The 11,329-nt window shown below is 36.2% G+C and overlaps 1 pseudogene; it reads left to right on the top strand.

The window, feature by feature from the left end:
* The first annotated feature begins 7,645 nt into the window (after positions 1-7,645).
* The window catches only part of LOC103730285, a 49,813-nt pseudogene continuing 46,129 nt past the window's right edge, over positions 7,646-11,329 (top strand).

The raw sequence follows: 11,329 nt of genomic DNA, 5'->3' as shown, positions 1-11,329 counted from the left end.
CTCTCTCTCTCTCTCTCTCTCTCTCTCTCTCTCTCTCTCTCCCTCTCCACATAAGTACCCACATGAGAATGTATATATATCTCAATGTTTTTATTGTGTTTTTCTGTTACTGCTTAGACCTCCAATCTAAAGTCACATGTATAATTGGGAGATAACTGTCCTTAAAACTTTTATTACCTACCCTTTTTTTCTACTCTTTTGTTCAAAGTCAGTGCCATGCATATTATTTCCCTTAACTCTATTCCTGGTGATCTTTAATACTTTTTATCTCAGTTACTCCATATTTTTGTTTCTGACTTCCAAGTGAATTTACAAGCATTTCTGCTGGACTTGTAATGGATCAAGAAATGATAGATTCTTCACTGAGTCCATGGCATTTTAAATTCTTTAGTCATGTTTTCATTTTTAGTCAGTAGTTCTGACCTTTTAATATATTAGACAGTTTTGAAAACATTGTTTTAAAATAATAATAAATTACTTTGATTTTCCCACTTGTTTCTTAAAGCAAGATACTTCATAAAATACATGCTCTTCTTCCTGAGATTAATTTCCACATTAGTGTTGTTAGCTGTCTGATCATTTTATCTTTTTGATCATGTATACAAAGTGTAATCTGGTATGAGTATTCAGGAAAGATCCAGATATGTGGGAGTCTCTATTCAAATCCCAGATGAAGAGAAGAGTTAAATGTGACTGTGCTGTGGTTTTCCTTCCAATCTGCCTCCCCAGTGTAGATCAGTCAAGAGATATTCAGAGCTCCCTTTGTTATAGTAATTAGGGTTTATACCTCCAGTTGTTTAAACTAATGAGAACCTGGGTATTAGTTCCTCATCTGGCAATAATACTATCTATCTTATTTCCTATCTTACCTGAATGCCCATCCCCAAAACTGAGAATAGGTGCAAGCTTCGGCTTCACTCATTCTCTCAAGCCCTTTCTCATCTCCACCTTAAAAGAGGACAGTTCCTTACCATTGTTTACCAAGAGGGAACTGGGAATGGTTATTCATCTATCTAGCTGAACATCCCCTTAGCCAGGTCCCAACTTCCCACTAGCCTGTTCTTATCAGTGGGTGATACTCACAGGAACTCTCAAGATACTGACTTCAGCTCTCATTTATAGAGCTGAAGTAGATTTTCATTTCTTTGATAATTTCAAGGACAATGTCAGAGGGAGAAGAAATTAACTGTACTGGATTAAATAGATTATCAGATTCAAATTTTAAAATGATTCTTTCTATATATTTTTAAGTTTTTTTATTTGTATTTTATGTGTATGTGTGATTTGCCTGCATGTATATAAGTGTACCATGTCCATGCATTGCTCAAAGAGGCCAGAAGAGTGTCTCTGTTTGCTGTTTTTTTTTTTTTTTTCGAGAATGCTTTCTCTAGTTCTTTACTACTGAGAGGTTTTTGGTTATCAGTCTCATAGTTCAATGTCTATGAGAGGCCCTGCCCTAAAAGTGACCCATTTATTATTTGTTTTTTTTGTTTATTAACTTTATGTTTTCAGTTCTTTTGTCTTATCTTTCTATGGGCTACATGAACATTTTAGATATTTTCACTTATGATTTTTTAAAATAAATTAACTTTTAACTGTTTAGGTGTTGTGATATCCACATGAGACTTATAAAAGCCTACTGGTATTAATGTTTTTACCACTTTTGGTGAAATGTAGAAACCTTATGCCATTTATATTACCTCAATTGTCTAATTCTTAAAAATAATTAGGCTGAGAATTTTCAGTAAAATGAATTCATGAGGTGAAGGATAGCTTTACCGTATTTATTTCTATCCTACTGACTATATCATCAGAATTTCCTTTCATGATTTTCCTTTTGTTTGGAAAGGTTGCTCTTTTGTTCATTTAAAGGTAATATTATTGATCATTAGCTGTTTTAATATTTTTATCTTTAGTTTCCTAAAAAATTACATAGCCTCATGATGAGAATTTATTTGAATTTAAGCTATTTGGGGGTTATTCAACTTAATGGATCTGTGTATGTACACCTTTTATAACATTTGCAGGCATTATACATGTATACAATATAGTTTTTATCATATCCACCTGCCATTTCCTCCTCCTACCCTTCTCACAACTTTTCCACCATGTTTTTCTCTCAACTTTGAATTGTCTTCAACTTTACTAACTCAATGGGTCTAATTTGTGTGCCTATATAGCTATGATATAGGGCTAGCCACTGGAGCGTGGGGAAGCTACCACAGTCCACACCCCTGAAAAAATGACTCTATTTCCCCCTGCAGCCATCAACTATGAGTAGCTTTTCAACTAGAGGTAGGGTGTTGTGAGTCACTCCTCCATTTCTGGAAGTTTGACCAGTATGACCTTGTTCAGGAAACCACAGCTGCTGTGAGTTCATGGGTATAATGGCCCTGTCATGCCCAGAGGACACTGTTTTATGGCAGTTCTTTCCAGTCTCTGTCTCTTACACTCTCTCTTCTCCTTCTTCTACAATGTTCTCTGAGCCCTGAGGGAAGGACCTGTGATACAGATATCACATTCAGATTTATGCCACCATCACTTATTCTGTGCACTTTGACCAGCTGTGAGTCTCTGTATTTACCAAAGAACTTGAAAATATAACATACATGTTGACCTAGCTATAGCACTCTTGAGTGTATGTATATACACAGGATTCCAAGTTGTATCACAGAGATATTTGCACATCCATGTTTATTGCTATTTATCAGCACTGAAAGACAGTAGAATCAGTGTAGATGTCCATCAATAGGCAGATGGACATAGAAAATACATATCTGTAAAGAGAGTATATGAAAGAATTTAAAGAAGGGAGCTGGGGATATATCTCAGTGAGTAGAGTATTTTCCTGGCAAGAATTAAGCCCTGGCTGTAGCTCTATAATTGTTCTTGACAACGCTTTTGAATTCTGACAAGAGATTAGTATTTCCTGGAGGTACAGAGCTGTCTAGAATAGTCTCTAGTATCAAACAAGCAAGAAACAAATAATACAGAAGAAGAATAAGCTTAAAGATGTGTAGCTGCTGAAATAGAAAAATTATATAAAGACATCTGAGACTGCTATATTTTCTGGGGCAGGCCAGAGGAGACCCTATTCACCAAGGCCATTCACTGATGAGATATGCACCTGGGTTGCTAACATTTGGGGACACATCTCTCCTATATGTTAGGGATGATGGTGGGAGAAATGATCCTCAAGCGGCATCATCAAGCTGGTTTTGGACCTCTGGAGTAACAGAGTCAGAAAGCAGCACTTAACTACAATTCACCAAGAGGCCACAGATACCAAGATTATCAATAAGTTAAAAGGATAGACAACAGGGGCTGGAGAGATGGCTCAGTGGTTAAGAACACTGGTTGTTCTTGCAGAAGACCCAAGTTCAAATCCTAGCACCCACATGACAGCTAACAACTCTCTGTAACTACAGTTCCAGGGGATCCGACAGCCTCTTCTGTCCTCTGTGGGCATTGCATGACATGGGTACGCTTACCTACACGCAGCCAATAAACACATACACATAAAATAAAAATAATAAATAAAAAATATGAAAAAAGGATAGACAACAAAACTCAATCTTCAGGTAATTATAGAAATGTTTAATAAATAATGATATGTCTAGAGTCAAAATAAGCAAGAAGCCAAGAATGACTCTACTTGGCATTTGTAACTGTGGTGGTTTAAATAAATGTCCCTCATAGGCTCCAAGTATTTGAAGACTTTGTCCCCTGTTGGTAACACTGTTTTTAGGAGGTTTTAGGTGGTGTCGCCTTGCTGGAGAAAGCATGTCACTGTGGGTGGTCTTTGAGAGTATATAACCATGTGCAATTTCAGTCTGGCTCTCTGCTTCCTGTACCTGCTTCAATATGTGAGCCCTCAAATTTATGTTCCGGCTTACTCCTGCCATGCCTCCCATCTATGGGAGTCTTTGGTCAGGCTTATTGCGAGATATTTTGTTGTTGTTGTTGTTGTTGTTGTTGTTGTTGTTGTTGAGGCTATTGTGAAAGGGAGTGTTTCCATGTGCTCTTTCTCTTTTTGCTTGTTATTGGTATATAGAAAGGCTACTGAATTCTATAGATTAATTTTGTAACCTGCCAATTTATTGAAAGTGTTAATCATCACTAGGAATTTTCTGGTGGAATTTTTGGCATCTCTTAGATATAATATATTGTCTGAAAAAGGGATAATTTGACCTCTTCTTTTCCAATTATTAATCCTTTAATTTCCTTCTCTTGTCTCATTGCTCTTTAAAGAGTTTCAAGCACTTTGTTAAAGAGCAGTGGAGAGAGTGGACAGCCTTGTATGGTTCCTGATTTTAATGGGAATGTTTCCAGTTTTTCTCCATTTAGAATGATGTTGGATGTGGGTTTGTTGTATGTAGCTTTAATTACATTGAGGTATGGTCCCTCCAGTCCAGCTCTCTAGGACTTTGAACATAAATGCATGCTGAGTTTTGTCAAAGGCCTTCTCTTCATCTATTGAGATGGCCATGTGGTTCTTGTCTTTGAGTACTTTTATATGATTTATGAAATTTATTGACTTACATATATTGAACCATCCCTGAATCTCTGTAATAAAGCTGGCTTGACCATGGTGGATGATATTTTTGATGTGTGTCTGTATGTGTTTTGCAAGAATTTTATTGAGAATTTTGCATCTATGTTCATTAAGGATATGGGTCCATAGTTTTCTTTTTTGGTTGCATCTTTACCTGGTTGGGGTATTAGAGTGATGCTGGCTTCATAGAAAGAATTTGGAAGTTCTCCCTCCATTTCTATCTTTTTGAATAGATTAAGTAGTATTGGATGCAGATCTTCTTTAATGTCTGGTAGAATTCTGCTGTAAATCCATCTGGTCCTGGGCTTTTTATAGTCAGGAAGTTTTGTATTGCTATTTTAATTTCCTTATGTGTTATGGCTCTGTTTAAGCTGTTGATCACTTCATGGTTCAGTTTTGGTGATTCCCATGATATTAGATACACATACATATCTTTTAGGTTTCCAAGTTTAGTAGCATAAAAGTTTTTAAATATTCCCTTATAATGTTCTGGATCTTTTTGGTGTCTGTTGTAGTGTTTCCCCTTTCATCTGCAATTTTGTTAATATGGAGGTGCTTGTTCTTTCTTTTGGTTACATGGACTAAGGGTCTGTCAATCTTGTTTAACTTTTCAAAGAACCAGCTCTTGGATTCGTTGATTTGTTGTATTGTTTTCTTTGTTTCCATTTCATTAATATCTACTCTGATTTTTGTTATTTCTTCTTGTCTGCTGGGTTTGGGTTTCATTTGTTGTTGATTTTCAAGTGTCTTGAGTTGCAATATTATTATTTGTGTTCTTTCTGATTTTTTAATGTAGACACTTAGAGCTATAAACTTCCCTCTAAGGACTGCTTTCAAAGTGTCTAGATGTTTTGTTGTGTTGTATTGTTCTTTTCATTTACTTCCAGGAACACTTTTATGTCTTTCTTAATTTCTCCTTTGACTCATTCATCATTCAGGAGTGTGTTTAATCTCCATGTGTTCATGTAGTTATTACGGTTTCTTCCACTGTTGATTTTAAGCTTTATTGCATTATGGTCTGATAGAATGCCTGGAATTATTTCAATATTTTTGTATTTGTTGAGGCTTGCTTTGTGCTCCAGTATGTTGTCGATTTCGGAGAAAGTTCTGTGGGGCACTGAATAGAAAGCATATTCTTTGGTGCTTGGGTGGAATATTCAGAAGATGTCTGTTAGGTCCTTTTGTTGTATGGTATTGTTTAATTCAGATGTCTCTCTGTTTATTCTCTCTCCTGTTGACCTGTCTAGTAGAGACAATGGGGTATTGAAGTACCATACTTTTAATGAGTTGGAGTTAATCTGGGTCTTAAGGTCCTGTAGTACTGTTTTTGTGAAGTTGGGTGCACCAGAGTTTCATGATTATATATTTTCTTGGTCAATTGTTCATTGATCAGAATGAAGTGGCACTATCTCTTCTGATTAGTTTTAGTTTAAAGTCTATTTTGTCAGATATTAGATTTGCAACCTCTGCTTGTTTCTTAGTACCACTTGCTTATAATACTTTTTCCATCCTTTCACTTTAAGGTAGTACCTGCCCTTAAAAATGAGATGGGTTTCTTGCAGACAACAAAAAGATGGGTTTTGTTTCTCAATCCATTTAATTAGCCTGTGTCTTTTGACTGGGGAATTCAGTCCATTGATATTTAAAGTTACTAAAGAAAGATATGTATTGATTCCTGTAATTTTTATTTCTGTTTGCCTTCTTGGTCTAACTGTGCGTTTCCACTGTCATACCTTCATTTAGTTTCTTTCTGTTGCCCATTGGGTATAGTCATACTTTTCTTCACCTTTTTCTATTGCTTCAAGAACTCTCTGAAAGGCTGGTTTTGTGGACAAGAATTCTTTCAGCCTATTTATGTCATGGACGATTATTCTTTCTCCTTCGACTATAATAGACATTTTGGCTGGGTAAAGTAATCTGGGTTGGCATCTGTGGTCATTTAGAACTGGGAATACTTTGGTCCAGGCTCTTCTGGCTTTCATAGTTTGCACTGAAAAGTCAACTGTAATTATGATGGGCTTTCCTTCATATATTACTTGTTTTTCTTTTAAAGTTTTCAGTAGTCTCTCTTGGTTCTGTCCATTTAGTGTTTTTATTACAATATGTCATGGAGAGTTTCTTTTCTGGTCTTTTCTATTTGTTGTTTTATTTTCTTCTTGTATTCCTATGCCCATGTCTTTCTTTAATTTTTGGAAATTTTCTTCTACAATCCTATTGAACATCTGGTCCATACCATTGTCCTGAGATTTCCTCTCCTTCTACTACACCTATGATACATAATTTTGGTAGTTTTATGGTATCACACATTTCCTGCATATTCCATTCCTCTGTTTTCTTAAACTTTTCATAATCTTTGCTTGAGTGGTCTAATTCCTCAACTTTATCTTCCAGTCTTGATATTCTGTTTTCCATTTCATTCATTCTATTGGTGAGGCTTTCTCCTGTTCTTTCTAATTGGTTTATTGAGTATTTTACTTCTTCATTTTAGTGAAAGTGTTCTTCAATATTTCTAACTTTTCTGAATTCATTCAGAAGGTTATCCCTATCTCCTTTCAGTTCTTTGGTTTCTTTGTGTGATCTTTAAATTCACTATTTTTTTATCCTGTTTATAATTGTTCTTTTGAAATCCATGTCCTCTGTTATCTCTAGAGGGTTTTCATTGTCCTCCTCAGGAGGACTATTGGTACTTGACGGAAATATATTATTTCTGTTTTTCATGTAATTTTTTTGCTATGACTTTAGCATGTGGATTTCTCTTGTAGTTTCTGATTCTCATGTGAGACTCAAGCCTTCCTTTGTTGAGTTATGTCTATTTCTGTTTGTAAACTTTATATGCTTTTGTTTTTTACTTTTTTGTTATGAAATGTTGGTTGGTCTAAGCTTCAGGTTCTTTCTTTTTATTTTATATTGTAGGAGCTAGATGGCTTTAGTCCTGTTTCTCAGGAGTCCCCACAGAGGCCCAAGTGATGTAAAGATAAGATCCTCTGTGGTTTCCTCCTAAGGTCTGGATCCCTCTAGTCAGCAGGCACAGTACAGTTTGGGAGGCTTGCTAGATAGAACTACGATCCAGGACTCTCAGGCAGTAAGGGAATGAGGCTGGTTTCAGGAATCCAGGGCAAGCAGGAAAGGAGGCTTGTCTCGGGAATCCCAGACACATTGCGGGTGGGAACAGCCAAGGATGAAGGCTGGTCTCAGGTATGCAAAGGCAGGTTTGGGGTGGGGGAAGGCTGTGAAGGTTCTAGGGAAATAGACAGAAGAATTGGGTTGGTCTAGGTGCAAAGGATCAGGAAGCAGTGGGGACTCTGGACCAAGAGGTTAGTCCAGCGGTCTAGAGTGCCAAGAGAAGAGGTGGGCCAGTGCCCATGCTTGAAGTAGCAAGGGTATGTGGGAGCTGGGATGTTGAATCAGTTTGTGGAAGTCAAGGCACAGTGCAGAAGTCCTTTTCCAAATTTTTTGTTCAAAGATTTTTTTGTTTGCATTTCATACAGTACATTCCAAACAATCTTATTCATCTTTATACCCACATTCCAAATGGCACCCATCCATAACCTGCCTCCCACTGGAGCCCATATACTCTTTTATCTCTGTTACTACCCACTGTGTTATCAGTGCCCCCAGTCATTACCCAGTGCTAGCCCATCTGATAAATTTAGGAAGATCAGCTCTTCCTCATCTAACATCAATCAGTTACCAATATTCCTTTAGATAAGATTGGTGTCTGCTGTTCATTTTCCTATTTCTATGCTGGGTTACTGTATGGGAGTCTCTTGGGCCACCATGGCCAATAACTCAAAGGAATATATGTTCTGTCTGGCATTGTTTCTTTTTATGTAGCCTTTAGCTATACACATGGACTCTTAAAGAATTATACTGATCACTTTAATCTTTGGTTATACTTTCATTGTGGGTGTTTAAGACCATACAGTTGGCCCAGATTAACCAATTTATTTTTACTCTTAAGGTCATTTGAGGATCTGTTCCTCAGGGGTCACATGGGCTTGGGAGGAACCCCTGGCTCCTTTATTTTACTAGTTCCATCTACATGAAGATAAGTCAAAGGTCCTGCTCAAACATGGTTGGCTTTACTTGGAAGCATTGAGGAAATGATTCCTCCGTGTTGAGCCTCTACTTTGTAGACTGGACACTGGTTCAAGTCCATCTGGTGGGGTCTCCATGGCCTCCTTGATCAAGAGGACAAGTGACTCACCACATCTACAGGACATTTTGAGAGACGCTCCCCTGGAACTTAGTTGAACTTGCAGGGCAAGGAGCAAAAGCTGTCCTTTAAATCCCTCTGACCAGATTAGTATAGGTGTCAAAGTATCACTGTTAAACATCCAAGAAGGTTAGTTCCACCAGTCTAGTACTTTTAATTACCATGCACTATGTAGATAAAGCTTGGGCAAAAACCAAACATTCTCTGAAAAAACTTGACTAGACTTATATTATGTTCCTTGACTTAGTTATATGTATAATTTATCAGTAGGTTGTTGGATTAATATGTTTCCCTCTGTTTTTTTTAACTAGCTAGGCATTATTCATCTCTCTCATTGTCTAACCCAAATGAGCTCAAGAGAGGAGCAATCATAGGAGAAGGGTATTATTAAGAGAGAAATGGGGAAAATGAGGAGTCCTTTTTAAATATGCAATAAAATGAATCCTGACTAAAGCCAAGTTCACAATTACCCAATGATCACAGACCACCCAATGATCATTTATCAATTTTTAGTTCATGTTTAAAATCCATATAATTGGTACATTAAATAAACCATACATTTTGTTCCTACTCTATAGAGTAAAGAGCTATCACAATGTAGGTTGTTAAATGAAAATCCTAAAACAGCCTCACCCGATGCTGCTGTGGAAAATAATAGATGAAGAATTTCATATTCTGGTATAAAGAGTAATAGCAGAGTTCTGTAACCACTGAAGGTTTTAAGTATATCCGGTGGTGATATTTATCATGTCTTCATTTAATTCTTAATTCTATGCACTACATAAACAATGCAGGTCTTGGAGAATATATTACATTATGGTATTCTTAACATAGAGGTAGTCCTGGTCACAGTTTCTGTGGAAAACATAGTGTTTTAGTCCTGTACTGTTATTACACAATAGCGTAGGCTGGGTAATTTACAAAGAAAAGAAATATATCAGTTTTGGAAGCAACAGATGTATGTTTGATGTATGATGTTGTTTAATTCAAATGTTTCTGTTTATTCTTTGGGAAGATGATCTTTCTTTGGAGAAAGTACCATCCTGAAGTCACCTACTATTACTGAAGTGTGGTTAATCTGTGTCTTGCAGTTCAATAGTACTGTTTTTGTGAAACTGAGTGCACCAGAGTTTAGTGCATATATATTTGATTGATATGCCTTATTGATTGTTCCCTTGATTAGAATGAAGTGACTTTCTTTATCTTTTCTGATTAATTTTATCTTGAAGTCTATTTTGTAAGATATTAGAATAGCAACTCTTACTTGTTTCTTAGTGCCATTTCTTTGGAATATTTTTTCCATCCTTTGTGCCAATCATTGAAGGTGAGTTTCTTGCAGAAGACAAAGAGATTTTTTTCTTAATTCATTCAACTATCCTGTGTCTTTTTACTGGGGAGTTGAGCTCATTGATATTTAGAGTTTACTGAAAGGTGTGGCTTGGTTACTGGCATTTTATTTTTTGTTTGTGCTCTTAGTCTTATTTTTTTGTCTCTGTAGTTTATAACATCATATTTTTTCTTTCTTCAACCTCTTGAGTACAGTCATTTCTTTCTTTGGTCCTTTGTATTGCTTTCAGTATTCTCTGCAGAGCTGGTTTAGTGGGCATGAATTCTTTCAGCCTACTTCATCATGCAATATTATTCTTTACTCTTCGACTATCATAGAGAGATTTGCTAAGTAAAATATTCTGAGTTGGCATCTATGATCACTTAGAACTTAACATTGCAGCTCAAGACACATGAAGGGCAATGTCAAACGAAACCCAAACCCAGCACAAAAGAAGGAATTAAAAAATCAGAGCAGAAATTAATGAAATATAACAAACAAAACATTAAGAAGAATCAACGAATCAAAGAGCTGGTTCTTTGAAAAGATAAACAAGTTTGACAGAACTCTAGCCCAGTAAACAAAAAGAAAGAAAGAGCACCTCCAAACCAACAAAATCAGAGATGAAAGGGTAAACATCACAACAGACACCATAAAGATCCAGAACATTATAAGGAAATATGTTTAAAAAGTATATGCTATATGCTACTGAATTTGAAAACCTAAAAGAAATGGACGGGTATCAAAAGGTGTGGGAACCAACAAAACTAAACCAAGAAGAGATTAACAGCTTAAACAGACCCATAACACAAAAAGAAATTGCAACAGTAATATAAAAGCTCCCGACTAAAAAAGACCAGGACTAGATGGATTTACAGTAGAATTCTACCAGACATTTAAAGAAGATCTACATCCAATACTACTTAATTTATTCAAAAAGATAGAAATGGAGGGAGAACTTCCAAATTCATTCTAAGCCAGCATCACTCTAATACCAAAGCCAGGTAACGATACAACAAAAAATGAAAACTATAGAAATATATCCTTAACGAACATAGATGCAAAAATTCTCAACAAGATACTTGAAAACCACAAATAGACACACATCAAAAAGATCATCCACCATGATCAAGTTGGCTTTATCCCAGAGATGTAGGGATGGTTCAATATACGTAAGTCAATAAACATCATAAAACATATAAATGAGCTCAAAGACAAGAACCACATGGTC

The sequence above is a fragment of the Nannospalax galili genome, unplaced genomic scaffold (genome assembly GCF_000622305.1).
Source record: "Nannospalax galili isolate Female #2095 unplaced genomic scaffold, S.galili_v1.0 scaffold1534, whole genome shotgun sequence".
Taxonomy (NCBI): Eukaryota; Metazoa; Chordata; class Mammalia; order Rodentia; family Spalacidae; genus Nannospalax; species Nannospalax galili.
This window is presented reverse-complemented; position numbering and strand designations above follow the sequence as displayed.